The following is a 23,883-nucleotide window of genomic DNA, read 5'->3' on the forward strand; positions in this document are numbered from 1 at the left end:
CACCGTGAAAATACTTCTTGGTATTTTCTGCTAGGCTAACATGTAACATGTGAACTACTTAGAATGATCTCCCCTAATCCCCTTTCCAGGTAACTGGGGTAAACTGGAAAGTTTTCTAGGAAACAGTGTAGAACCCAGCACTGCAATAATTGTGTAATATAGTAAGTGACCAAACTCTTTTTTTAATCCACAGTTGGCTGCCCATATGGCACCCTGTCATTCAAAGGCCACAAAAAGGACACGTTTGTGCAGAAAGATCAATGAACTCACGTGTGTGGATCTGCTCAACCTCCATTTGCTAGAGGCCCTGAGGTGGCAGAGGTGGCATGTGAGGTTTTGAGCCACCTCTAGCCTCCCACTGCTCTACAGCCGCGGAGCAGAGTCGGGCCGGGTCGGCAGGGCAGAGCAAGCCTTGAGACTGCTCCAAGCCGTCGCTTGTTGTTCTGACATCCAGGCGCTGTGGGAACATCCTGACCTTCTGCCCAAGTGTAACAAACGCCGTGGAAACCTTGGTAGGTCTGTGGAAAAGCACGTGTATGGTGAGAGTTCCTCGTCTGCTGGTACAGAAGGCACCATCGCTGATATTACTGGAAACCAACACTTAAAATCGTTAAAGCCTTCTAACAAGGAGGGCATTTTGTGAGAAGAGCTGTGGTTGTTGGGCGTGAACCTGTTGTAGTGGTAGGCGGAGGGTGGTGTTACAGCAGTTGTGACATAACTGCCAAAGCTGCGTCCTTCTTCAGTAAACTTGAATGTGTTTTGTTCCTGTCTAATAGACTATGGTACTTAAAAAATGACTGTACAAACGCAGACGAAAGGAAGCCCTGGGTGCTCAGCGAGAGAAGAATCACAACACCCTCTGCTGGTACAAGTGGCTCCTTCTTCCTCTTCTCTGCAAAGACTTACTTGCCTGGCGGATATCCTAGAAATAGTAAAAGACAGTTCTGAAGTGCAATGCTGGCTCCTCTCAATTAAGATGAGGTTATTTTAACTAATTTGTATTTTTTTTTCCCTGTAGATATTTGATAGTTCAATCTGACCAATAATACCAGAACTAAAATAGGTGAGGAGGAGGCCGTGATGGTTTTTCTCCACTTTCAGATGTGGGAATCCATGTTACTTTCTAACTAAGGATACAGAAGGCCACTCCTAGTTGGCAAACTCTTACTGAAGTTGGAGTTGGAGGTTCTGTGTGTCAGTCTGTTTCTGAAGAAAGCGTCCATCCCTTCGATGTGCTGATAGTTGCATTCGAATAACGCTGCCAAATCCATTGGGTAAACTTGTGGTTTCACAGAGTGACCATGTGTTCCCAGGGCCTTTCCTAGAGGTTATCTCTGTGTGCGTGCTCAAGTTTTTAGAAAGCCTCTGTGTTGCTCGTCAGGTGATGAGCAGTCAAAAGCAGGCAGGCAGGCTGGGTGTTTAATTTATTTAATTTTTTTTCCCCAGTGTGTAGTCATGCTCTCAAACTCTTGGTAGGCCTATCACATATTAATACCCTCTCCTCTACTTTCTTCTTGGCTCAGGATGACTGAGAAGGAAATCACAGGTTGAGGAGTGGACACTTCTCATAAATTTCTTCTCATAAAACATGTCTGATGCCTGCCAAAGCAACCTTCTGCAGGTTCCTGACCCTCCTCCTTCTCTTACCTGCCTTGTCCTAACACACAACGTCTTGTGGTAGGTGCTGCCGCTTTCACTTGGAAAAATAATGTTCACCCACAATATTTACGGAGGGGCTGGGACGATGAGGCGCTGAGCACCCCTCTCTCTCTCCCCCGCCTGGAGTCTGAGGAGCCAGCCTGCAGAGCACTGGGGTATGTCACTGCAGTGCTCTGACACAACCCCCAGCACCAGTTGGAAAAATGACAGTTTGAGTTGGGGGGGAGGAGAGGGACGGGGATGGCTGTGCGAAGGGCCGGCTGAGTGTTCAGTATTAACAGCAGCACCATTCCTAGTAAATGGTTGCTTACATAATTTCGTTATGAAAGAATGCTGCTGGTGGAACCGTGCTCCTCTCCGTGTCTTATTAAAGTGTCCCTTCAGCACGCCTGTGATGCATGAGAAGGGTTAAGAGGAGACGGCATCCTGTCAGAGACCTTGTTTTTAATTTTGCCTCTCACACTGGCACAGATCCGGCTAAGAGCAGCCCAGATTAGTTCGGAAAACCTTTGAAGAGATTTAAGATGTCCTTCAGCCAGTTTGAAGGTTTTTGTCTTGCAAATCCAGTACAAGGGCGCCTGCAGGCATCTCGACCCTTGCTGTGCTGCTGATGCAGCTCAAGGTCACACTAACCCGCCCTGTGACATTCAACAACACACACACACACAAAAAATTATGCGGTGAAACTGCTTCAGCATTCAGCCAACCAACAACTTCCTCAGTTCCTCACTAAAGGAAGAAGTGTGTATTTTTTTTTCTTTCTGTCTTTTTTTTTTTTTTTTTTTTTGGCTTCGTAGATTTTTGCTGCAGGAAATAATCCAGGATTTCTGGTGTGTGTGATGACAAGGTCATTTCTTAATTAGAACACATGTAAAGAACAAAGCTAAATGGCTTCAAAACAGCTTTGTAGTTGATGGAGAGGATTTAAATTATTTAAAGAGATAGTCACCCAAGTATGATGGAAACTGAATTCTAAACACATTAACTCTTTCAGTACTCTACGGTTTCCATATGCTACTCAGAAGAAAATGTCAAACTTGATGAGCGTTATTGCAACTGCTGTTAAATGAACATTTTTACATCTATTTATAGTTAGGGTTGTATTATGCTTTCTCTTATCAGAGTTATGAAAGCAAGATTATTTTTTTTTAAGAGTGAAATATTCCACGGTGGCTAGAGATCAAGAGATAGCCATAGGAAATTGCTTCTTGGAGATCAGTGACTTAATTTCTACCACATTGTGTATTTTGGTGAATGTATTAGCATAAATATATGTGGGTGTGTGATTACATGTATAAATTACAGTGCAAGTATACAGGTATTATTTCATATCTGCTGCTGGGAGAAATCTGGACTACTGTCCTTAGTACTCAACATGGTTGCAAGGTGTAAGGATATAAAGAAGGTAGATTTGAGATTAGGGAATAGGGAATGAAAGGAGAGAATTGATAAGGTAAATGGCAACTTCGCTTAGTTTGAAATTACCGTGAGCTGGCTGGAAAGACTAACTATAGGAGACATCTTGGAATTTGAATTTTGTTTCTTTGAATTAAAGCACCTAAACATAAAGACATTGGTACAGCTGCTTAACCATGGTTTGGAGTGGTTGTGTGTTAATTATCCATCCTTTTAATCTTATCCTTTCATTTTTATTTTTTTTTTTCCTTGTTCTGTTTTCTAGACTCCTTGTTCTGTAAATGCCTGGGGGCTGGTAAGACAACCACCCTTCTGTGGTGGTTGCCTTGGGGGTGTGCAGGCCGAGGCCCCCCATGGGCAGTGCTCACCCCTGAGCTGCTGGACCTGCCGCACGGGAGAGGAGCTGGAGCCGAAGCCGGAGCCACATTTACTGTGGTCTGTAGGACCTGCCTTTTGGTACCAGCACACAGTAACTTCCCAGGCTGACTGCTTAAGAGGACAGTGAGGGCGAAAAAACATTTGGAAATTGTTCACCAAGGGGGGGGAAAAAGGCAAAAAAAGCCTTGAATAGAAACTTTGCTGCCAAATTCAGGGCTATATGTATGCTCAGAGATGCCACTGCATGATGCATCAGAGAACTGAAATGTGGTGAAATAAGTCTTCCCCCTGTAGTCAAAAGCCTAGCACTTAACTCGGATTTAAGTGTTTGAAGTGTAAGTGACATAAAATTTACAGAGAGTTTATGGCTTGTTGTTGTTTTGTTTGTTTTTTTCTGGGGTAAACCTTGTTCCGCTGGAACATGAGGCACAACACATGTCAAATGTCAGGCTGAAATGAAGTATGCTTACTAGAGAGAGATTGTGCTGGCTCTGAGGACCTCCTTGTGAGAAAGGAGGAAGCTGCATTTGCCAGGATAAAGAGGGAAGATCAGGCGCTACAACTTCTTTCCTCTTTGGGTTGCTTTTTTTCCTTTCCCTGTGCTATCTGGCTGAGACAAGGCTTGCAAGAAGAAAAGGAGGGAGGAAAACAGGCTCCACACAAGAAAGATGGATAGGACAAAACTAATGTGCTCTGTGAAATCTGTACATTCCTGCCCTTGCCTGGGGTGTGCCGTGCCCTTAATATTATGGGAGACCTAAGCTCACCTGCTAGTAATTTCTAATTTACTGTCCTAATTCATCGATTTGTTATCACTAATTGTACTTCATTTACTTCTGTGTAGTTTCCAGTACCTAAAGGGTTGAAAGGTTGCTGTAATTGGCACCCGCAGCTGCTCTTTCTTTTGACAGGGGATAATTTTGCAGCCTATGCTTTGTGTGACAGCTGCCTAATTGGGCATTCTCCCCTTGTAGCAAGCCTGCCTCCTCCAGCCTCCCTGCTGACAAATGGTGGTGGATTATAGATGAGGACACGCTGACCCGTTCGACCTTGCTGAGACAGCGGGGAGGGGCCTCCTGCTACTTGAGGGAAGCTTTGGGTCATTTAAAGGACAAGGTCATGAGCCAGGTGGGGAAATGACATGATATCACATGACAATAGCCTGATGACACGGTCAGTATGTCAAGGACAAACTCATCAGTATTGATTAATGCTGCTTTTGCCTGGTGTCTCTGCGAAGCCACAGATATTTCAAAAATACTTTGCTAATTTATTCTAGGTAAAGTGCCAAACACTATTCTCAGGGCTGTTTTGGGGAGTGTTTGTACAGTGTTTTCTTCTCAATACTAATCACATGCAAAAGCAGTGTTGTTAAAACCCTGCCGATGATCATTTATAGGCTTCATCTCGATGTTTCTGGCAAAATGTGCATCTGCATGTGCTGTAAGGAAAATGCCAGGAAGGATGCATGACAGGACAGAACTTGAGGGGGGAAAAAAATCCCTGATTTTAGATTCCACTATTTCACTTTTCACTCCTACTGGAAATGCACGTGTATGAACCTTTATGAAAACACATGTGTCCGCATATGTATGGCTGACTGGAATGTGGGAGAAGCGTGTGAATAAAAAGAACCAAAGAGAAAAAAGTTAAATATAAATTGAACGGTTAAAGAAAAAGTCTTGTATTAGCTCAAGGGTGATACAGTTAAGATAATGCCTTGCCTATTTTAAGAACTAGTACAGTATCCAGCTATGCCAGGCAATAAAAACCTGCTAAGTGGGTTTTTGAAAATGTTGTGAATACAAGTGACAATATTTTGAGAGCATCTTCATGTTGCATTTCTATGCTAATAAACTTCAAGGTAAATGAACAGCTTGTTTGACATTTGCTATGTTAGACAATAATAAAATGCTTTCTTCTGGAGTAATTAGACTTGATAGATTGATTATGTTAAGAGGTAAAGATAAATACAATCAAAAAGAAAAACTCTCTTAAAGGTAGTTGTTGCCTGGTTTTGAACTTTTAACGCTATCGTTCTGTTTTAGCTGATGCCTAATGGTGCGTCTTGCACACATGGTGTGTGTGCACACGCATGCACGCATGTGTAGACACGCACGGCATGCTCTGAGTTTTTGAAACAGCCTGTGAAGCTGGGAGAGGAGTGTTCACCCAGGAGCACAGTTCCCCATTTCTGTGAGATCTGATTTGTTGTTGGAAGCTGTTGTGTCTGAACCTCGTCAGTTCACCAGGATGTAATTTTACTCCCCTGAGGTAAAAAGCCGTCAGTGGTAAAGTGTGATAAATTAGTTCACTCAAGTAGATGCGCGTGCGTGTGCGTATGTGTGTATGTGTTTAATTCTGACCTTGCTGTGCATGTGTTTAGCTGCTCTCAGTGCCCTAGTCAAGCCTGGTGGAGGTTTAATCCTGTGCCCTTGTACACGTATACTTGATTAGTAGTTGTGGTTATCTCAGCAGAAGACATTCTGCCCTCCTCCTTGTATTGGTCGGGACCCGGGCATTGGGGAGTCAAGTCGAAGGAGAAAGAAAAGAGATTTTGCATTAGTATTCTATGAAAGCCTTACTGTCTGCAGAACAAATTGATTGCTACAGTGTACCTGTGCTTGGCACCACTGCTGTGAAAGAAAGGTATGGTTGTAATCTGTTTTATTGTATTACATATTGTGACACTCCAGGAATGTTTAACATTCGGCTCTTCTATGGCACATGCTAGAAGTCTAAGTAAAGAAAAATACGTGAATGAATGAAAAGTATGTGAGGCTGTCGTTATCGGTAGCTTTGTTTACTACAATGAACTAAGTAGCCCCTGCTAATGAGACAAATTTATTTTATGTGCCAATGGCAACGTAAGGAGATGGATAACTGAATTCTCTGTATTATATTCGGTTACTCGCATCTGTCTCAGTAGTTGCGACGTACCTATACAGATAAAATCCTAATTAACCTTTTAAGGGGGTTTTGGTTTAGCTTTAAAATGTGAAATATACTTCAATATGGATGTGTTTGCCTCTTTAAATGAAAATGTGGGGATTTTTTCTAGTTTTTAATCTGCTGCACTGGTCCTACATGGGGGTGATGCTATGTGAGTGGAGGTATAAAAATATGAAAATCTTAGATGTGTAGCTATGATAAACAGAACAAGAACAAAGCTGAGGAAAAGTCTTACAGGATTTGAGCCTTCATCTCCCCCCCCCCCCCCCCCCCCCCCCAAATAACATGTAAACATGCACCCATATTTTAATGAGAAAGCTAGTGCTCTTTATTTCCTTAACTCAGTTGCAGACTTTACACAGTTGATTCTCTGGTTTTATAGACGCTCAGCTGATGTCAGTTGTGTGTTTGCTGGGAAGTATGAAGCACTCCATTAATAAAATTCAGGCTGTTTCACAGAGAGCTGTGCTTAGTGCTTCGGTCTTGGCATTACGGAAGTTGTGTTGGTGATTATTTGGATGTTTGCTTGTGGTCACTCCAGAACATCTGAACTATCTGCTCATGTCATGCAGACATTCCTGACTAATTAAGTTTAGGACAGGTGGCAGACTCCTCCTGGGAATTTAAATCTGCTTGTAAACCTAATCTAATAACTTGATGAGAAAATTAAAATCCATCTTTCCTGGTGTGTTATCACCATGCACGAGCCACAGATGTATTTGCGAAATCCTCTCTCTACTCTTTGTCCTGGTAGGTGACAAGTAAATGAGTTGCTTTAAAGAAATGAGGGACTTGGAAAACACGGTATGCTGAGGAGCAGTCATGCACTATAATAGTTACTTCTGTCATATGGCCTTGCCGACTTAAGATTAACACTTTATAGATGTGCAGTATATTTATATGAGTGTACCCTTGAGCTTACATTTTTATACCGGCAAAGAGTGTGAATACATCCTTATGCATGCAAGTCGTTGATCTTCAAGATCCTTTGACAGCTAAGAAAATTTGGAGAACCCTGGATAGGGAAGCTCTGTGATGTGATTGTTTGTACTCAAATAATGATGACTTTAATTACAACTAATTAGTCAAAACTTATTTATTCAAAGCAAATATTCTGTGAGTGAGCTATTCTTCCCCCTGGATTTTTTTGGAAGTCTAAACACATGTTGTAGTGATAGCAAAAGTCAGTAAAAACAGTTGCACCATTTACACAGCAGATCACAAGATTAAGGTACTTGACCATATGTAACAAGATTTTGGAAGTTAATTGCAGTAATACTGCAGAAATGGTTCAATCTTACCTTAAATTCCAAATTGATGTTTTTGTAGATTTTAACCAGTTAGTGGCAGGCGGTTCAGTTCTGAAGAAGGCGTTAGGTAAATATGGGGCAATTCTGCATTTCAATGCAATTAATTTTTGTTCATAAATATTTCAACCTATGACTTTAAATAAATGATTAGTGGAAAAGAAAATGACATGTGATTAAATCCAAGTCCTTGAAAACATTTTACCAGTCAAGATTGCTGTGACTGCTTTGAGACTTTTTCTAATGCCTCTGTTGAGTAGAGCCAGTTCTGGGAGTTGTGGGGTTTTTGTTTTGTTTTGGTGGGTTTTTTTAATCAATTATTAGTGTATTGATAGAGATATAAGGTAGATTTGTTAGATCACAGTTAAAAGAGGACTGATGAGTATGTGGGTTTTGATATTTCAGTTTTCCTAGGGCCATGGAATATATCAGTTTGGGTAGCATGTGATTTTCCTGGATTTTTTTAAATGGAAAGTAGAAGGATGTTTGCATAATTAAAACTTTTACTGCCAGCTTCACTGAATGAACATGCCTGGTAACACCAAAATCTTGATGAGAATTTTGGAATACAATTTGGCCTGGCATAGACTGCTATATTTGGGGGGATGGGGTGGGTGGGTAGAACCCAAACAAGAAAACCAAAAAAACCCAACCAAATAAAATTAATGAGATTTTAAACAACATTCTTACTTTACATTGGAGGCATGCAGTTTATTCCAGCATTGGTTAGCTGTGTAACACCGCCTTTCCTCTGGAAATATTTAATCAAGTTTTAAGGAAGAGTTGGTGCTTGAGTGTATCATCAATTTAGGCCGATTTTAGAGGCAAATTCCAGTTTAGGTATGTTTTTGAAAGGTAGCTGTGCCCTGCTTGAGATTGTGAAATGCCTGTTCCCCATCTCCACCCCCTTTCCTTCTGTTATCATGTTTTACCATAGTAAAGAAAAGAGGAAGTAGAGGTGTTGCATAACTTCTCTAAGTAAATAGATTTTCTGTGCAGATACTGAAGGCAGCCTTAACTCAACCAGTGCTGTAGCTACCAGATTCCTGCTAATGCTAAAGGCAGTTGTGTAATTAATGGCCTTGTGCACTGAACTGAGACTGCTGCAAAACCTCTGGAGGGAATTATTTTATCTATTGTGTTGGTTAACTTCCCCTGAAAATTAAAAGTGTTGCTGATGCTCTGTTGGGGTGATGGGTAGAGGATTTTACAAGGCCTGATGAAATAAGCTCTGGCATCTTCTTCCTGACCATTGGACAACGCATCTGCAGAAGCAGAGTCGGACTGAATGATTGAAATCGAGCTGTTAAGAAAATTGTGATCAGTCTTACTTGAGGGGGTGAGTGTGGTAAGATAAGAAAGTAGAATGCTGCACTTAGAAGTTTTGTGTGGTTTTAAGATGTTCTCATTGTAAAATCACAGAAAGAATTGGGACCTGGTTTTGGTACTAGCATGGTTGCCTTTTGCAATGATGGTAAATGATTTAGAGTAGACAATATTATTAATCTTCTTTATCTAATCTGTTCTCCTGAAGCCATATGAAAAACCTGGGGATTGTTAAAAGTTCCAAATGCCTTTTTTTTGTTTGCATCTCTGCTTCTGCAATATCAGCCATAGGTGGCACTGACTATTAGCAGTTACAAGGTTTGGGATACTTCCCGTCCTCCCAGATTTACATGTTTTGTAAAGCCTGTGGCAGCCACTTGATCTATTTTCTCTCACTCTGGCAAAGAGCATGTGTAGCAGGTATCTGCAGGTTCTACAAAGGAGTAAGTATAGGAACTAAATTTAGTGGATTTGGTCAATTTGGAAGCTTCCATCTTCTGAAGCTGAAATTTGAGTTTGTGAGAACTCATCAGGGAAAATGTTAATATTGATTGTTATGGGATGAATATTCTTCCTCTGCTTTTTGGCTCTGTTTAAATGGGAGGCAAACTTGTTTCTGCAGGCTTAATTCTAGTTACTGGTGCGACTTGCAGAGGATGCTAAGTCAGGCTTGGTGTAATTCAGGGTTCCAGAGCCTGGGCACCACGGAGCAGTTCACACAGAAAAGCTGCCTGTCTGGATTCACTTGCTACTGCAGCTTCGTCACCCTTCCTTCATAGGTCTGCTTCTAGTGTGGACTGCTGGAGTTTTGTTTATACACTGGTGTACATATGGATGAATGCGCACTCTGTTCTAGTCTGTCCAAGTAATCCAATGCTGTGGATGTATTGCAGCTGAATTAGACTGGTAAAAAGCAGGTTTTGACAGCTTTCTAAACCAAGGAAATAAAAATGGACCTGTTTGGGAAGGAAGTGCTTAGATATGTGTATACATGCTTATACATAGTTGACTATGAAAGATCCTTGCTTCAGGAGCAAAAGGACTTACTGTTCTTGGTTAGGAAAGAGACTGAAAATGGGTGGTGGATCAGAAGAGCCACTGCTGCAAAACTCTATTTGCTGCTGCTGTGCAGTGGTCCTTCCAGCTCCAATCAACTCAATAGTGCTTGCCCAGCTCATTAGGACTGTTTCAGCATGTCAGAGCTCTGAGAAATAGGAAAAGTTGGTGGAATTATGGTTTTGATCCTAATGCCATCATTCATCTTTTCAGTTCAGTACTGACACAGTTGTTTTCTTGGAGAGAACGTTGTTTCAGCAGGTATAGTGGAAAATCTGTATTGACTGTACTTGACTGACGCACATCTACCCCTAAGGGTGATGGCAGTGCTGGTAATTTTTCTTATTTTGGAAGATAAAGGCATTTACTGTGGTGTTCAAGTCCTATTCCTTTAGTAATCCCCATTGTTTCCTCAAGCTTAGTGTACTCAGTTGTTGTTCTATTTCACCAGTAGAAGAAAAACCACCCACAAACTGTAGAGACAGAGTATCACGGAATTAAAGGGCAAAACTGAGATTTAGAAAATCTGTCGTCTTTTGCTACGGATATGGACTTCATGTGACTGTGGGCAAGTTGCTTAATCTTCCCCTGTGTTCGCTGTTCCTCGTATATAAAGTGGGAATATTCTAGATGACTGCTGTGGTATGTTCATTGATGTTGTAAAGTGTTCCGTTTTGTTCAAAGGCGGAATAACTTCTTTCTTGCAATTTTGACAGTGCCCAGTAGCCTCCAACATGGTTTAGACCCACACAGTGCTCGTAATGAGAGGTCGTGGTGAACAATGAAGGAGTGTAATTACTATGATCAGTCTCTAAAGAGCAGCAGTCACCTAACATCACATATTTAGATGTCAGACTGAAATAGGTCTTTGGTAACTGAAATACCTCTTACTTGTCACTAGTTTGTTTGTGGGTGGGTTTTTTTACGACCTCACGTTATGTATAAGTAATACGGAATTGAATTCTGTAGCTCATTCTAGTCTGAAATAGTTCGGGATTTTTTTTCCAGATTCATGTAGTGGATGGATAATCTGTGAAAATCCCTTCTATAGTTAGGAATGTTGCCTACTGTCTGCAGCTTGGTGGGGACTATGTAAAGCTTTTTTAATTAGGGAGTTTTAAAATGATGGTTGTATGTTGCATCAAAGAAAAACAGGATGCTTGGTCAACTTCAGACACTTTCTTCTTCTAAGCTTTTCTACCTGTGACTGTCATTTTAAAAAAAATAAATTAATAATTTCATGGAAGGGTAGTTTACATGCATGTTTTGTGTAATTTGCAAGTGTGGACTCTTGCACATAGTTACAGCTGACAGAGTACAGTCAATGGAGGAAAAAGTCTCTTATCAACAGTTCCCTGCTCTTAAGAGCATTTCTTCTGTTCTCCACGATTTATGAGGTTGCTATGTCAAAGGTTTTTGTAGCATTCAGCTAGTTGTGATGGAGTGCAAACCAATTTAAAATTAAAATTGGCTGGATGAGCTTTACTATGCAAAAATTAAACTTCTAATCAAATTTGCCAATCAACCAAAGAGAAGTGTTTAACAAGAGAGGTTTTAGTGGCAGTACGTAGAGCGGCAAAGATTTTGCTTATATAACCCTATCAAATAACCTGGGTTTTTTGGATGTGCATTAGGAAGACTGTTGTAAATACTATTACCTTTCTCGCAGTTGGTATCTGTGAGGAACATGGATCATGCTTGCTCTTGGAAAATACCAATTTGCATTGAAGTAAGGTAATTAAAGGTGAATACAAGAATTCATGGAAGACTTGAGAAGGGTGCTTTCAGTAACATGTTACGTTCAGATGTATTAGCAAAAAGGAGGCTGTTGTTATTCTGTGTTCTTTAGTCATTCATGTCTTGCCAGGCAGCTAACAAAAATACTTTGCATTCAGTGCACACTTTGCTTCTCATATGTAGAAGTGAATTACAAGAATAGTTTAGTCTATTAATTTTCGTTTTGGAATGTAAGCCCCCCATGCCCCAATATAAGTGGAGCTTTTGGTCTGAATGGTGATGGATGGGGAGTTACTTACTGATTTTTCTCCTTACCTCCTTCCTGCCCCTTTCTCAACAACAGATCATACAGTCAAGATGTTTTAGATCTTCCAATCCTCCCTGTTGTTCCATTGGTCAGGATCACAATAAAAATGATGTAACCCCTGAAGATTTTGACTTCATATGCATTGTAGCATGATGTTTATTGTAGTTCAGTGGAAATAACATCCTACAATGGTGGAGAAATACAGCTGTTTAAGGAACCATGCTACCTAGAATTTCACCTCTTGCTTTATATTTTAATGAAGCCGGTTGCTTGTGTCCTTTTACAGTGTGCAGCATCCTACATCATCTTGTTTCTGCTCTTCTTTTTCTTGCTCTTTGGGACTTCATACTTGTGAGGCAGTGTCCCAGGCAGTTTGGATAGCCTCACTGCCTTCACCTGCCATTGATGCTTTTCTTTCTTATACCTACTTTTTCCCTACAACTCTTTCTTTCTGCTTAGTTATCCCTGTATCTTGTCTTAGTTTGCAAGCACTTTGGGGTTGTAGTCTGAATTTATGGGAATGTAAAATGGTTTACAATAGTAATTATGCCATGCAGTGTTTCCCAGCAAGTGTCAAGCGCAGACAGACTTGCAGAATATAAAGGCGGCAAGTGGAATTTGCATCCCAGTAGGTTATTCTTGGTAAGCCAAACTGTTCACCTTCAGAAGTGCTACAATCAAGCTCTGGGTTATGTGATTTAGTAGAGAGATACCAAAGGGACTTTGGAAGGAAGGGTTAAATTTTATTTGCAATAAAACTAAAATCAGAGGTAGACCCAGTAAATCAAGTCTCTTTGATTTGAGGAGTGGAGGAGAAATTATGTTCAAAACCATGGAGAACTTGCAGAATTAAGTCTGCTATTTGCGCTGAGAATGTTATTTCATTAAGGCAGCTGAGACACAGAAAGCTTCCTTTGTTTCATTGAAAGAGGTCTGGGTTTATGTTTAACCAGTCCCTGGGACAGGTAGTTTTTCTGCCTTCACCTTCCTCCTCTTAAGTTTCCTTGTTCGTGTCATCTTTGGCACCACTTGCTTTCATGATTAAGAATAAATAAATAAACATTGTTGCACTGAAAGTAAGTTTTCCTAGGAGCAGTATTTCCTTTCCTTTTCTGATCTTACTTCCATCTTTGCCCTCTGAAGTGAAAACAGATTGCATCAAGGTAGGGATACTGTTGTCGTACCAGCCCGGGAAGGTAAAGAGCTTTCACTAGATCTTTAATAGCAGCAGCGGACGAGATGGGGAGCTCTTTCATGCTATATTTTAACCCTTGTGCATTGTATTTCAGTCCTTCTGTACCCTTTTGTCCATATCATTTATCTTTGTGTTCTGTTGATCTTCCAGTGTGTACCACTCTCCTTCCCCTCCAATCATATGCAGTAAAAGAAAGGTATCAGGTGAAAACTGTAACACTAACATGCATTGTTGTACTGCAAAAACAATAAATGCAGTTTTTCTTTTGTAAGAGGAAGGGAAAACATACTTATCCTGGAGGCCACTATTGCTCTAGAGCTTCATTTAATTGTTGTCCAGCTGAACTAGTATTGTGTATGTACTCAGCATCTCACAGGTGCAGATGTATTTATGTTAAACTTCGTATATACTGTGATGAGGGAAAGGGAACAAACAGTGCGGTGTGAATCTGTGAGGAAAGGCAAGCAACATACATCATTTGTGTTTTGGCTTGTGGTTTTGCAGGAGGTATTTTGGTGGATTTGGATGAATTTTTGCTATGGTGATTTACTGTTGGAGGAGAGGAAGAAATAGTCTCCAGAATGTAGATGATCTTTGCCTGGGGAGCAGTGCAGAAGCATAATGGAATTTCCTGTGTGAGAGGTGCCTGAGTATTACGGTGAAAACGAGTGTTTGTGGAAACAAAGGGTAAGGAAGAAGGACACAGTAAGTGGTTAGGCTATGTGGGTAGAAATGAAAGAGTTATTAATGTCTGTAGAACTCAGATGAGAAATTTTAAACTTATCTAGAGCAAGAGAAAAGCAGTTGAAAACCTGAAGTAAAGGGTTATATGGTCAGTGTCCTGAGGGGAAGTATTACAATAACAGCTGTGTCTTGTGTAGTGTGGAAGGGTTGTTGGATGTTGGTAATGTTACAGAAGTTTGGGTTGTAGAAGTAGGGAGCTGAGAGAAGACTAAATGAGAGTAACTTAAGGATTATAGTAGGAGAAGGTGAGTAAGGTTTTAGGAAAGCAGAATGCAATGTCAGGGGTGTGTTATGTAGTTCATTTTTGGTTGTTTTTTTTAGTCATCATGGGTAAATTGATAGCAGGAGTGTCAGAATAAAGATAATCTCCTGATGGCAATTTTTTGGACAAAGCAGATAGGTCTCCTTGCCCAGTTATTACTATCCCCTGTCTCCTGGCATGTTACCTTTACCAGCTTGCTCAGCTCAGTTTCACTGGCCAAGCTGTGATACTGTCACAAATTGACCACAAGTATAACCAGCTTCAGGGGAAAACTCTTATTTTAGTCTGTTGATACCTTGTTAAGAAGTTAAGACGGACTCCCTTTCATAAGCCAATACTGAATCAAGAGAATGACTTTCCTGTTACAGTAGAAATAAAATTGTTTTCCACCATAAGTTTCTGCATCCTGATTATAATGTATTTGTTTTTGGCAGGGTGGAGTGAAAAGCAGATTCACAAAGATCCAGCACTGACACTTGAAAGGTATGAGTTTCTGCCCCTGAACTTGGGAAGAAGTCTATTAACCTGTATTTTTTTCTCACCTCAGGCATGGAGTAGTAACTTCATCTAATTCACGCTAGCTTTGGTCCTTAACCCTCTTAAGAATTGTGAGACAGAGGGTGGTTTATTTCACATTGCCAGATCGTCTTTGATCTCTTACTGCTGAGATTGCTAACTAGGGTGCCAAGGTAACAATCTGCTAAAAGTTTCCTCGGAAGCTGGAGACATGATCACCTGCCCACCAGAACTTCTGGCCTTTTCTCAACAAATGGATTTTAAATTGCATGTTTTTAGAGCATAAAGTCTCTTAGAAAGGAGTGGGGTTTGTTTTTTGGTTTGGTTGTTTTTTTCCTCTGGTCTGTCTTTGTTGCCCTGTTTCGCTTGTACCTCCCTGTCCAGTGTGATTCACTTCTGCATTAATTTGGTAATTGTGAGTCGTCTTTTGGTTCTGTAGGATTCTGCATGTATGAGCCTGAACTGCTGTTGAATGAAATCACATTAATGTAGTCTTGAGTGAAGTTCTTGTGGTATCATTCACTTACGAAATTTAGCAACAGGGGTTCAATGAAAACCTACTTTAGTTTTATGACAGGATTCTTAAAAAGACTCTAAAAAAGAGAAGAAATGAAAAAAAGTGTAGTAAGAATACAGGCAGTCAGTGAAACTTACCTTCAGGTCATTGATAATGCCTTACTATATATTGATTCAGAAAATGCTGGAGTTACTTACTGATGGTGTATTGAGCTGGGAAATGACTCCTCCAGATACATCTAGGAAAGCTGGCTTCATATAACACAAAGGACATGGGTTGTGACCTGTCAGTCATGCTCAGGTCTCTACCATGACAGATGAATCTGGAAATAATACCTAGCCTGACCAGCTGAATTGATAGAGTTGTGGTTAGGGATAATAACTATTAAATAATGACTTTATACTACATGATACATAGTTTAAGCTACTTTGGTGGAGTTTCACATGTTTATTTTTTAGATTCCTGACTTTTAGGTCTTTGGTTTATGACAATTTCCCTCTCTCTCTCTACTTTATCAGTAGACATTAAGTGAACAGATTAAAACTGTAATTACAACTTTGAGATATTTCTGTGGGTTTCCCCCTCCCCCCAAAGCTGAGACAAGATTTACAGAGGGACATTCACCACCTACCGTCCACTGCCTTTCATTGTTACCACCAGCCAATTTTGTTAGATGATGAATCTGTATCAGACTTCCAGCGTGTGGGAAACCAGATCACCTGCTATGGCTGGTGCGTGTTGAACTTGAGGAATGGGAAAGCTGGAATACCTTATCTTGCACATCTTCTTTGGAAAAGGAAGTCCTGTGCTGTGTCCTGAATAATAGAAGAATATTTCAATTTTGAATGCGAACCAGTTTGCTCTTAATAGTCATGATGCTTAAACTGGTGATGTATTACTGTTTTTCAGTATGGTAGATGTCCATCTATCATGTGCCTAATTCTGCAACCTTAATCTGTGTTGCATCAGTTAGATGCCTCTCTCACAATCATCCACAAATCTGCATGTGTGCATAATCTTGCCATTATTTTGTTGTCCTATTAAAATCCATCGATCTACTTCTGTTAAGAAAAATAACTAAAAAGAAAGTACAAAATTAAAGGACTTACTATTAAGCTATTCATCAGTATATTTTAACATTTTTAAAAACTTGATTTGACATTTCACACGTGTAAATATAACCACAGAAAACAATTATACATTTACAGAATTGGGCATTGGCAGCCATCCATTGCTTCAAGATAACCCATTGTTGTGGACTGTTTGACTACTAAATTTGCCAGAAGTACTCTCTTCTTTGTGCTAGCTGTCATATTAATTTTTTTTGCTATATTGGCTAGTCATTTATTGCAGTTTGTCATTACCCCCTTTTAAATGGAACGGTTTATATTAGGGTCTCTGTGCAGAAAGCTTTGGCTCTGCCTATTCAAGCTCTCCAAAGAGGAATGGAATAGAATTGGGTTTCAGACATTTTCTCTGTGGTGTCACAGTAGGAAGGAGACCAAAACTGCCACTGGCCACTGACAGCAGCCTGCCATGTATCTGATGCTTGAAAAATGGGGGATTTGATCCAAAATTCAGAACTAGCAGAAACCCCTTGCTTCTGCTGGTTACATGTGTAAAGAGTGTGAACTTGTATTTAACAGGAAAAAAACCCACAACCCAACCGAACAAAAAAACCCAACTGCTGCTGACTTGTTTTATTAAAGGTTTGGTTATGATGATTAAAGAAAGTTTTCTATAGTGTTAAGCATGAGAGAAGACCTAACGTGATACCAAATGAAGTTACTCCCTGTAATATAGCTCAATTAAAGTAAAAGCTTTTTCGTGCATTCGAATTTTCATGCGTTAGTAAACTTAAATAAGCTATATGACTCCAAATATACTTGCTTTAGATTTTGATGTGTTGAATAGCTATGCTAATAAACTAATGTTTCCTAGAATTTTTTGGTTGTAAAATATCTTATATACACATTTTCATGTGTGTTTGGTTCTCAGAGTAAGTTGCTGTTTTGCAGATGTTGAATGAACATCTGGGTTTTTATAATCTTGAATCATAATCATTGCCTGATTTTTTTTTTTTTTTTTTTCCTTCCTAACGCTTCAATGCAGTGAGAAGCTTTATCAGCCTTCACAAAGTAGGAAGGATAGAAATTCCACTTGGAAAAAAAAACCCCAAACCACAACCTCCTCCCCCCCAACAAACCTCCTCTTTTCTCCTGTTTTGTTGAAAGGGTTTAGAAAAGGGGGGACTAAGGAAGAGCAGAATTGTATTGCTCCAAGGTCTACAACTTAACTCAATTTGATCTTAAACCAGTGACTGTTTTAAGGTCTGATGAATCACTATCAGGGCTAAAAACACCTGTACTGTTGTGCTGAGAAGCTCTCATCCCAGGCTTCAGCATTGATTTGTATCTGGCTCTAGTAGCTCAAGCAATAGTATAGCTTAAAAGTGTCACAATCTAACTGTTGTGAAGGATGTTTTCAAAAAGGAGACAACTTTTTAAATCTTACCTTATTTTTTGTCTTTTTCATTTAAGGCCTCTTCATTAGTAGCTCAGCCAACCCAATCACACAGGTAGAGTGCTGCAAATGTAATACATATACAAAAATTAAATGGAGAAAAATCAGTAAACAGATGTTGAAGCATAGCTGAAACAAGATGCAAGAGGGTGTGTGATGGCATGAAGGTTTTACTGGCAATGTCTGAAATGCCCACATACAAGTGAGTTACATGGGTCACCCCAAATGGATTCCAATAAAAGCTTTAATACCAACACGAATGGTCTTATTTATAGATGTACCTCTCTGTCTAAAAATAAACTGCTCCCAGTCGTGTCTAGACTAACATCAGAGCTGTGCTGGTGTTGAAAGTGGGGGTTCAGAAGTAAGAGTACCAAGCCACACTATTCTTTAAATTACTACTTGTTACAATGAGCATCTAAACTTTGTGGCAGCGGTACACCTTTGAATGTCATATGGCATTGTGTCACCCAAGACACCTTTTCTTCCTCTTGTTTAAGTGTCAGAAGGTACGTCTGGTGGACGTGACCAGTAAACTAAATATTCTTCATCATGTGTTTAAAGCCTTGAGAATATATCGGTGGGTGGATGGATGGATGGATAGATCAGTAAATGACTTTCATTGCTAACTATTTTCAGCAGCTGAGTTTTAATGAGTCTTTCAACTGTTGCTACTGTGTTTAATCTGCTCACTTACTCAGCGTTCAGCATTAAAGAAGCTTTCCAGGAGGTAAATGTCCTGATTACAGAAGAGGTTAGTTTGATTGTGTTCTGCACAGACCTTGTGTTAAGCGTTCTTTTTTTATTTTTTTATCTTTAATTGAGAAATATATGCTGTGCACACAGATAATTAGGATAGATGAGTGAGTGTTGTGCTTGGAAGTGCACATCCAAATATACAATTGCTATATTAAGATAAGTAACTTGGACTGCATGAAGTTATAAACTGAGGTCCTGATTCTTTAGCAGTGGTCTTAGTGTCATGTCCTATATTTGTGAGTGGGTTCTCCTTTTGCATTTGTGATTCAATATGTATCAGCACATAGCTGAAGAGTGTGAAGAGGATAGCAAAAAGTGTCTTCCACTTTTTTTTCTTTTAACATAGGAGTTCTTCCTTAGTTTACTTGATACACTGCCTAACATCTCTTGTCAAAATACATAAGTACCGGGCAGCTGCTCTTTTAAAGGTAGGGAATACTTAAAACATGTGTATGTGCCAATGTGAAGAAAATGTAGTGTAGTGGTATTTCTGGTAAGTGTACTAAAAAAAAAAAAAAAAAAAAAATATCCAGGAGCTTTGATCAAATGCCAGCTCTTACATCAGTCCTCTTTGTAATCTTTCTTGCTGATCTGTGACCTTGACCTTGTGTTTGTGTTTGTATGTCAAATCTATTTTAGGGATGGACAAACTAAGTTCAGTTTAATAGGATTTATACTCCAGTTTCACAGGATGCCTCAGTAAAATATAAAAAATTAAAATATTTGAATTAATTATTCTATTTCCAGTCATCTTTTCAGATTTCAGAGGGCTTAAGTACATTGACATTTGTTTGTTTGTTTGTTTTTAATTCTGTCTAGGAGATGCTTCTTAAAAAAGGCATCTTTATCTCACAGATGAACTCTTCTAAATTCAGCACAGACATTTTGCCTGGAGGTGGGGTTTCCTCTTGGAGAATCTGACTGGTGGCAATGCTTTCATTTGGCGTAAGTGCAGTTCGGCACTGAAAGGAGTGGTCCCTGCTCTTTGTCCTTCCCCATGCCACTCCCATAGGCACGCATTCCCACGTGGAGAACTGTGAAACAACCACTCAGCAGTATCTTTGGGGTTTCTTCTTGACAGCGATGAGGTCCTTAGCTTGACTTGCCTTGTAGGAGCTTTCTGTAGGAGTGCTTGTGTCAATGCCAGGAAGGTGGCAGGCGCAAGCGGCTGCAGATCCGTAGACTGAGGCAAGGCTATCCATTTTGGCAGCAGCTTCACAGTTAGGTCAGACAAAAATTCTTGTGGAACCATGTTTTTGTATACATTTTAATGTGCAGCTTCTGAACTAGTTTATTTATTACTAGTGGTGTTCTTCATGGCGACTGAGGTGGCCTTTTTTTCTAGAGATTGAGATGGAGCTCACTAGCAGCCAGTTGGGCTCTGATGCACTGGTGCTGCTTGTGTTCAGCAGGGCTCTTGAGCCACAGGCTTAATTTTAGACATATGCTAACATAGCAGTGAAGTTGGTCTGTGTAACTGACACTTTGGGCATATGGATTTATAAAGGATTAGTGAGGTTGCTGGTTTGACAGGCACTGTGAAAGATGGTCCCAAATTAGCTAATACTTATGTGCAAGTATGGAGTAATAGAGGTATTTTTAATAGGCCTTACATTTTGGGTGTAATATTGTTATATGTAGAAAATCACACACCTTCTTCAGAAATCACACATCTGTGTTGTTTTGTTTTATACAGTTTTTAAATGGGTATTAGCACCTGTTTCAGCTTTCTTGACATTAATGAAACAAGCAGTAAAAATAAATAGTCTTTTCCTGCTATTTGGCAATTTTTTCCTTCATGCAGCACTCATGAAAGGCGGATATAACACGTATTAGTAAGAGCTGTTTTCCACAACTTTGTGATGGCATATTATCTTTCTTCTTAAAATGCTTGTCATTTTTATCAACATAAAATTTGAGAAATTACTTCAAAGGGTATGCCCCTTATATTGAGGGGTAGTTAAACACTTCCCCTTGTCAGCCATCTGCTGTTCCTGCCGTGCCTTTGTGGCACTGAATACAGTTTTCATCGGTTTTGAGCTAAGTCAGTATTTTAATTGTAATGATTTGACTCATGGCTAAGGTTGAGTTGCAGCCCAATTCCAAATGTTTGAGGGTATTATTAACTAACTGATCATCTCCATATACATTTATATGACTTAAGGCTTTTAGTATTTTACTTGGGGATTTATGTTAGGAATGTCCTCAGATTAACTCTGGCATAGTGGTAAAATGAGGACTGTCTGTGACATTCTTTACAGGATGTTGTTAGCCTCTTCTCCCCAGGTTTCACTAAAGTTGGTTCTTACGTTGTATCTTTAATTCCACTTGGTTTTATTGCTGCTTTGGAGAGAAAAAAAATCAAGTTTTAATGGTAATTGAACTAGTAGAGACCTTCTTGCTAATGCAGATTTTTCCTTTCCCACTTAACTGAAAGTGTATGAGCCTTTTCTGTGTCCATAGCCTTTAGAAACTTCATCTACAAGAAACTGAAATCTCCCATTACAATAGAAACTATATTGTCCTTACACTTACTTTAAAAAAAACAAAATCATCTGAGTCTCTAACATGGATTTATGGGATTTTACATATAATTGAACACTATGCAACTGTGATCCTATACTTCACCTTGCTATGGAATTACGGTGTATTTGTGTTCAGTTAGCTGAAACCTATTGTGTTGAAAAGTCTAGAAAGTGGCTGTCGTTCATAGCTAACCATGAGATGCTTGGTCCCAAGTGCAACACAACTATTACTGTCAATAAAAACTGTACATTACTTTTTAGTGCTTTGTTGTAGTTTGGCCTCTGTAAAACCAATTCTTGGTTAAAATAACATAAAGTGACTTATATGGTAAAACACCTAATGTACAGTTATCCAAACAAACCCAAGAAATACACAATTCTATTGTAGTGCTGTCAATAAATGCCTGTATCTTTAGATCTCTCCAACAAGCAGAAGGTCACAGTTGTGTGGAAATACATTATCTGCATGCATTGATCGTGACTCAAAAGCATGAATGTCCAGAAGAGGACATTGATTTCTTCACTGTATATTAATCAAGTTTCATTCTTGGGGGAGTTGATGTAGAGTTAAATGCATAATAAGTTATTTGGTTTTGTAGGTGTTGAATATGTAAGTGTTGGAGGGAATCTGGTTGTTAGTTTCCTTTTAATTGCTTTTTTATAGGCAAGTGGTTTACAAAGATTGGAAGGATGCATCCTCTGTCCATTCTGTTGTACCTACCAGTATGTTATCCTCCCCTGTATCCTGAAAATGGATTTGGTATATGTTTTTATGCCTGTTTGCTTTTGGTCTCTTGAATAAGAAAACTCAGTTAACCAAAAGCCTTTTCTGCTCACTGTACTTCTGAGCTTTGATCAATGCACTACCCAACTTGGTTGAGACTTAGTGATATGTGCTGTCCTTATTGGGTATAGAGTGGTATGTAACTTTTCTGCCTTATCATTTAGTTTCTGCCCTTTTTGTTTTCAGTAGCAGAAGATCATTGAGCAGTGACTCATGGGGCAGTTTTAGATGTCAAATACTCAGTTCCTTCACAGGTGGCATTTGTAGGTTGAATGTCTGTCTGTTCCTCTTCATACTACAACTAGCAAAGAGTGTGTTTACAAGTTCATGTCTGAGTGTTAGCAGATCCTGATCAAGAAATTAACTCAAAGATGCCCTTTACAGTACCATTACAGAACAAAATAGAAATGTTCCTCTAGTAGTATTTGTAAGAATGAATATATGTGCATGGATCTGTGCTAAGGAATTAACTGAAATTTCTGTGAACCACTCAGTTACAGGGGTAAATCATAAATTGTATGAACAGGGTGGGTTTTTTCCACATCTAAGAGGGATTAATTCTTTTACTTGTTAGAATAAGAAATACTAATTTAAGGTAGGGTGATATTAGCTATTGTTTGAAGAGCGCCAAACGCATGAAGAACGGCCACACGTGTGATTCATCTCTGAACTTAGCAGAACTTCTTAGCAGGAGGTTTTGATGTGCGGGCCAGATTTGGATTAAGCTGTGTACAGTGCCTGAGTGTACTCATAAACTTTGAGAGCTGCTACTAAGGCTTTCACAAACTGAGCTTTTATTGTACTTGGTGTCTGTCCCCCATTGCCCCCTCCCCCTATAATTACTTCAGCTCTTTTGAAGGTTTGCTTGGTTTTGGGGTGTTGTGCGTGAGGGACTTTGTTGTTGTTTGGGTGGGCTTATTTTTCTTTTTTTTTTCTTTTTTTTTTCTTTTTTTTTATTAACTTTTTCTCCTCCTTACTGGTAGGTTTGTGAAGTAAGCTTCAAAAATACGAGTCGTGTAACTTGGGCAGAAGTGTCTGCCTGCAGCCTTGTGTAAGCTGTGTACTGCTTTCTGGAAGAGGTAGCTGAGATGGGTTGAGTGCCAGTACCGGGCGAGTCGTGGCAGACCAGTGCCATGTTGAAATACCCTGCTTCTCGGGGCAGGCCAACCTCTGGGGGGTCCGTTGCCGCTGGGCTAGGCTTACTCTGGCACCTGAGCTGTCTTGGCACTGTCCTGTATGCATCAGTCTGCAGTGCAGACAAACGTTTTTCTCCGAGCACCGCCGCTCTTGGGTTGCTGTCATTCATGCTTGGACTGTCCCTTCTCAAGGAAGAGCCATGCATCGGACCTAAACGGACGTTTCTTTGCAGCGTGCTTCCCCAGGGTTGGGTAAAAGCTGCGACGTAGCCAGCACTGCTCAGGCTTTTGGTCTTAGGCGTGAAAACGCTTTGCCGACGAGTTTGAGGCTCTCTGACTGCTGCGTCTCTCCTCGCATGGGCGCAAACGTGCACAGCCTGCCTTGCCGCCTTCCCGAAAGGCTCTCTGCATAAATATGAAAATCTCTCTGACATTTCCACACCTGATTTAAGCAGACAGTGGAAATATTATATTCCCCCTTGATATATATTACATATCATCCCAAAGCTCCTCATTGCCGTGAGCTGGTATTGCATGGTCTGGGTGAGTCACAGATTCCTGGACTGTGGAGAACCCCATGTGAAACCTGAGGAGTGGAGGGACACTGAGATGAGGTGTCTGAATCCCCTCTTCCACACCCCAGAGGGAATTTGTAGGAACAGCCTTCCCTTCCTTATGTGCCTCTGGGGCCATGATTAATAACAAGGGTAATTAGCATTTACGTTTTAGCAGTCTCTTAAAAGCCAAAGGGAATCTAGTCTTTACTGGCAGAACAGTTGGGTTT

General features: G+C 40.1%; 1 protein-coding gene across 6 annotated transcripts in view; it reads left to right on the forward strand.

The window, feature by feature from the left end:
- Positions 1 to 23,883, forward strand: part of NRIP1 (nuclear receptor interacting protein 1) — an 80,272-nt gene that overhangs the window by 40,488 nt on the left and 15,901 nt on the right. For 2 of the 6 annotated variants that reach the window (XM_075033924.1, XM_075033923.1), the window contains exon 3: positions 14,774 to 14,822. The exons of 2 other annotated variants lie outside the window; for them this stretch is intronic. The gene's annotated coding sequence lies outside the window, so the exon portion shown is untranslated. Of the gene's footprint in view, positions 1 to 193; positions 513 to 9,035; positions 9,052 to 14,773; positions 14,823 to 23,883 lie in introns of those variants that run through there. 2 more of the 6 variants (XM_075033927.1, XM_075033929.1) reach the window with 2 other exon arrangements.

The sequence above is a fragment of the Buteo buteo genome, chromosome 8 (genome assembly GCF_964188355.1).
Source record: "Buteo buteo chromosome 8, bButBut1.hap1.1, whole genome shotgun sequence".
NCBI lineage: Eukaryota > Metazoa > Chordata > Aves > Accipitriformes > Accipitridae > Buteo > Buteo buteo.